This window comes from Sminthopsis crassicaudata, chromosome 1 (genome assembly GCF_048593235.1).
Source record: "Sminthopsis crassicaudata isolate SCR6 chromosome 1, ASM4859323v1, whole genome shotgun sequence".
Taxonomy (NCBI): Eukaryota; Metazoa; Chordata; class Mammalia; order Dasyuromorphia; family Dasyuridae; genus Sminthopsis; species Sminthopsis crassicaudata.
Window position 1 is genome coordinate 572859655 of NC_133617.1, and position 5737 is coordinate 572865391.

At 33.1% G+C, this 5737-nt stretch overlaps 1 non-coding gene across 1 annotated transcript; it reads right to left on the reverse strand.

The window, feature by feature from the left end:
- Window positions 1-4282: 4282 nt before the first annotated feature.
- On the reverse strand, window positions 4283-4384 carry LOC141552287 (U6 spliceosomal RNA). Its single transcript, XR_012485094.1, has one exon. It is a non-coding gene; the product is annotated as a U6 spliceosomal RNA (small nuclear RNA).
- Window positions 4385-5737: the final 1353 nt, after the last annotated feature.

Here is a 5737-nt window from a genome sequence, read left to right on the forward strand (position 1 = left end):
GAGGTAACTGGCAGTTTCTTAAAATAAGACAGCTATGAAGTTTGTCTCATGCATTGATTTATCCTTTTATTTGAAAAGTTAGAGGCATTGTAGGGTTATTAATTGGCCTTATTTCAATATTATTGTGTATTTTAGGGAATAAGGAAGCCCAAGAAGAGAGAAATGAAGGAATGGCCTATTGGTGGAGCAATCAGAACACACATAACATTTATTGATTAAGTTCACTGTCTTATATGGGCAGTCATGATACCCAAATCAATTGCAATAGAAAACTCAAAGATCACTGATCACAGATCACCCTAACAATTATAATAATGAAAAGTTTGAAATATTGTGAGATTTACCAAAATTTGATAGACAATATATGACTCACTCTGTTGGAAAAATATGCTTGACATAATGCTGCCACAAACATTCAATTTGTAAAAAGAATGAAGTATCTGTGAAGTGTAATAAAGGAAAGTACAATAAGAAAAGATGTGCCTGTCAATGAAAAAATTTTAAAATGGACTTGTCAAAATGTTCTAGAGGTGTAATAGAAAGGTAAGGGGAAAAAATAGGAGCATATGACTCATCTCTGCTATTTTATGCTGATAGCAACATTGGTAATAGAATCTATCCCTTTTGACATAAAGATCAAATAAAAGACCACTAAGGACCCCCCAGATTGACAAAGACAAGAAAGATGCCTGAAAAAAAGAAGTGGAAAAGAAGTTTTAGCTTAATGGGCCTTAGGTTTCCAAGGTCACCTCCTCCATAGAGGTTTGAGAGTCCCCCTGAGAACAGAGTAATTTAAAGACAAGAGATTTAGGGAGGCTTTAAAAAATTAATCTCTAGACACTGTAAAAAAGCAAATAGTTCTTTTCAAATTTGATGAATTAGTTTGTAAATGAATCAGAAACATGAATTAGAAAGATGTGTTGTTTTTTTTAATGGGGAAAAGATGCTTGAATTCAAAGTTCTGGGACATTTTGAAGGCTATGAAATATTTCTACTTTGTCAATGTTATAAAACTGCAATTCCTAACCAAAACATTTTTGAGGCTTTACATAAAATTAACAAATAGATCTTTGGAAAAGTCAAATATGGAACATGACTGCTTTTCAAATGACTCGCAATTCTATTAATTTATGTGTAAAAATTGGAGCTATCTTCTATCAGATATGGATATGAGAGTAAAAGATTTAGGGTTCTTAGGGCAAGTGAAGGAATAAAACAAAATGGAATGTAGAAAGTCAACTAAGAGTCCATTATTTCCCTCCTCCCCCCGGTATAACATGTAGCCAACAAAAACCAGAATGGCAGTTTTGCAAATATCCATTTAACCTTCAGTTATATTAGGGGGAGGAGGAAGATGGTATTGGGGTAATGTATTGGCTAATAATATAGCATTACTTTAATTTTATTCCAGTAAAATCCAACAGGATTTTGAGGGTTCATTATAATTAAAAATTTATTAGTTTATTTTAAAAGTCAATTAAAAAAAATTTGAGGGAAATAATGGACACCCCCTGGCTGCTAATTATGACTACTTTGACCCACTTTCTATTAGGTGTGAGAAGAGGGTAGCTTATCCTATCTTTTACCCTGGTTGACACGAAGTTGTGAGAACTGGAGGTCTTTGGATCAGCCTTCATTTCAGCAGAGTAATCACCACAAGAATAGCAGAGATAAAGTCCAAAAATCTTTATTGTCTCCTTGCCTGGGTTCCGGGCTAGCTTTCTGGAGGTCCTCAGGAATGTCTCTTGGTGTCTGTGGGGGAGGCAGGAGAATCTTCACGAAAGGTCTCTGTCTTGAAGTCTGTCTCAGTCTGAAAGCTTGTGCTCCAACCTCCAGTCTTCTGTCTTCCCTGAGTCTGCTCCAGTCCTGTTTGGTCCCTCTCTAAGTCTGACTCTGACCTTCTTATATAAATCCATTCATCATACTGAATATAAGCCAATCATTATTATCACTAGGGAACCATTATTTGTTGTAAGATTAATTCATTTATATTGAACTAAGGAACTATTAATCATCATGCTAAAAAGAGAACCATTGTTTTATCAATTCCATTGAGTTAGCACCTTGTAAAAATCCTTGTTTCAAATATAGTTCTGGCCCATTACAAGAATAAGACCACTAAATTCAATGTCCCCTTTAGACAAGCTTGATGCTAGGTTTTATGCTAGGTCTGTCCTTTTCTGATCTCTGGTTACTAATATCAATCCCAAGATATACATATCTAGGTTTGGAGGTCATGCTGTGAATTCCAGAGATTTGCCAGTTTGGACAGAGAAAATTTAAAGCAAGGGAGAAGATCATTATCAGGAAAAAAAAGAATGAGCTCCAGTTCTGGCCAGCTTGTCACATGTATCTACAGTGAGGTATATACACCGCAGAGCAGAGGTAAAATATAAAGTACTTACTCACCAGTCCCATAAAATTTACTTGTTTAGATGAGGTATAAGTATCAGTTTCCTAGGGGAGCATAATAAAAATAAATACTGGCCACTTGTTTGTTTGTATAAAATTCATGCTTGGAAGTAGTCTATCTTGATCATTTCTTTGTGGGCAAGTAAATAAATACTACCTCTCTGTTTTGGAGACACCCTAGGCATAAGTTAAAGTAAACTAGTCCCAATGTGCTGAGGTTGGGATTTAGGGGGAAGTCTCCTCCAGAATTAAACCTAGTTTGTATTCTGAGTATCCAAAGTAGATGTACTCCTTAATGGTATGGAAATGGCTTATATCCTCAGAAGTTCTTGTTAAATCTGAATAAGTATCTTCTTGTCTGATATAACCTTGTTTGCTTATTTCAAATTAATATGCATTATCTAGAAGCTTATTAAATATCCATTAATGTATTGAACACATATTGTATTATAATTGCTGGGGGATATCATACTCTTGACTTCATAAAGTTTGCATTGCAGTAGGAGGGATATGCTAGTATTCTAAAATTAAGTAATATGTAAATAAATAAAATTAAGTAATAAGACATGCCATTTTTTGTTAGTATTTTAATACAAAACATTTTTAAAGGAAGTTTTTGTGATAAAATAATCTGTTATATATTGGAGTTGAAATAAGGAAGAAAAAGTGTGTTTTATTACAACTCATAAATAAATTTCAAATGCACAAAATCAAAATGCATTGTTACATTATGAACTTAAACTGACTACTAAATTATAAAAAGTTGATAGGAATTGTTTTAGGAAGGCATGAAAATATTTTGTCAATAAGATCAAATATACAAGTCGGAACTTGCTGAATCATAATCTTCTCTAAATTCAATTTTGACTTTAAAATTCAATCATATATAAACAGATTGTGTTAGAGAACTTTCTCATTGTTTGAGAATAATTTGTGTAGTATTAATTATTCTTTAAAAGTTGGATACAATTATCCTATGAAACTGTCAGGACCAGGAGGTTCCCTAATTTCCTCTCTACTTTTGGATCTTTATTTTATAGTTCTTTCTAGTTTCTTTTCTGAAATTGGATTATTTAGGATTTCTGGTGGGATTTTTTTAATTATTTGTCATATTTTGAAGGTATTTCTACATTGCTTTTGTGTTCTCAGTTTTATTAGAATATAACTATTATGATAATTTCTAAAATTATTTTATATCTTCTGGTTTTGTGATGATATTTCACTTTATTCATTTACTATTTTGTCAATTAGATTTTCTATTCTCTTCTTTTGTGAAGGGGTAAGCAAAGTTGCTTAGTTTCTTTCCTCCCTCCCTTCCTCTTTCCCTCCCTCCCTCCCTCCTTCCTTCCTTCCTTCCTTCCTTCCTCCCTCCCTCCCTCCCTCCTTCCTTCCTTCCTTCCTTCCTTCCTTCCTTCCTTCCTTCCTTCCTTCCTTCCTTCCTTCCTTCCTTCCTTCCTTCCTTCCTTCCTTCCTTCTTTCCTTCCTTCCTTCCTTCCTTCCTTCCTTCCTTCCTTCCTTCCTTCCTTCCTTCCTTCTTTCCTTCCTTCCTTCCTTCCTTCCTTCCTTCCTTCCTTCCTTCCTTCCTTCCTTCCTTCCTTCCTTCCTTCCTTCCTTCCTTCCTTCCTTCCTTCCTTCCTTCCTTCCTCCTCTCCTCTCCTCTCCTCTCCTTCCTTCCTTCCTCCTCTCCTCTCCTCTCTTCCTTCCTTCCTCCTCTCCTCTCCTCTCTTCCTTCCTTCCTTCCTTCCTTCCTTCCTTCCTTCCTTCCTTCCTTCCTTCCTTCCTTCCTTCCTTCCTTCCTTCCTTCCTTCCTTCCTTCCTTCCTTCCTTCCTTCCTTCCTTCCTTCCTTCCTTCCTTCCTTCTTTTTTAATAAAGCATATAGAATGCTTTGCTAATTTGAGTGTCATCCATTTGCAGGAGCCATGCTAATCTTCTCTGTATCATTTCAGTTTAATATGTGTTGCTGAAGTGAACTATCTTTTTAAAAATCAGCTTAGCTAAAGATTTTCCAATTATGTTAGTCTTTTCAAAGAATTAGTTTTTAGTTTTATCATTTCTAGAGTATTTTTGACTTCTAATTTAGCTATTTCTCCACTAATATTCAACACTTCTTTTTTATCTATTTGACTTTGTTTATTGACTTTTTAATTTTTAAAATACATATTTGCTTTATTACTCTTCTTTTCTTTTTTGCTAATGTAATCTGTGAGGGATATAATTTCCCCCTGAGGATTGCTTTAACTGGATCCCATAAATTTTTAACATATTTATCATTTTCTTTCAGACAATTATTGTTTCTCTGATTTGTTCTTTGACCTACTCATTACTTAGGATTTCATTGTTAAGTTTGGATCTATGTTTTTTTTCCTTGGTGTTTCCTGAATTGATTATTATATGTATTGCTTTATGGTTGGTAAAGAATATAGGTACTATTTCTTTTAACACTTATTTGCAATATTTTGACGCCCTAATATATGGATTTTCCCCCCATAAAAATTCCACATGGTACTGAGTAATCCTTATAGTTTTCAGTCTTTTAGTTCTAGTTTTTCCAGCAATTTATTCAATTCTATGTTTTCTTTTTTATTCATCTTTCTTTTAGATTAATGTAAATCTGAGAAAGGGATAAATATTTAAGTTTGCTTGTATGCTTATAAAGTTTTCTACTATTACTGTTATTATTTATGTCTTGTAATTCAGTTTTGTTTCATTTATGAATTTAGATACTATGGGATTTGGAGCACATAGACTTAATATTGACATTCTAGCTTATTTTCTTTCAATAAATGTAATTTCCTTCTTTATACCTATGTTGTGAAGTATTTTCTTTTAACTTAAGTGATGCAATTTCTGCTTTTTCAAATTCATCTGATACATAATAAATTTTATTCTAGCCCCTTTTTATTCTATGTCTTTGCTCTTTGGGTAAGTTGCCTTAGGTATTTTATGGTTAGGGTTGCTTGTAAACAACAAATCAAATCAAATCAAACTAAACAAAATCAAACAAAACAAATCATTTTCTTATCAAATGGTTCACTCTTTTTTCTTTTTTATGAGATTGTTTAATCCATTGACATTTAAAATTATGACAGACTTATATTTTCTTCTGTCTCTAATATTGATAGTTTTTCTGATTTTATTTCTCATCCTTTTTGAAGGCAATATATTGTCTTTTAAGTTATTTTTGCATAATCTATTTTAAAGAAACTCTATTCCTATGGGCTTTATTCCCCTTACCCATAATTCCTTTTTTTACTGTTTGTCACCACTTTTCTTGGTTTTAAAGTTTTAATGAACTCATTAATTTCCTTTCTTCATTAAGTTATC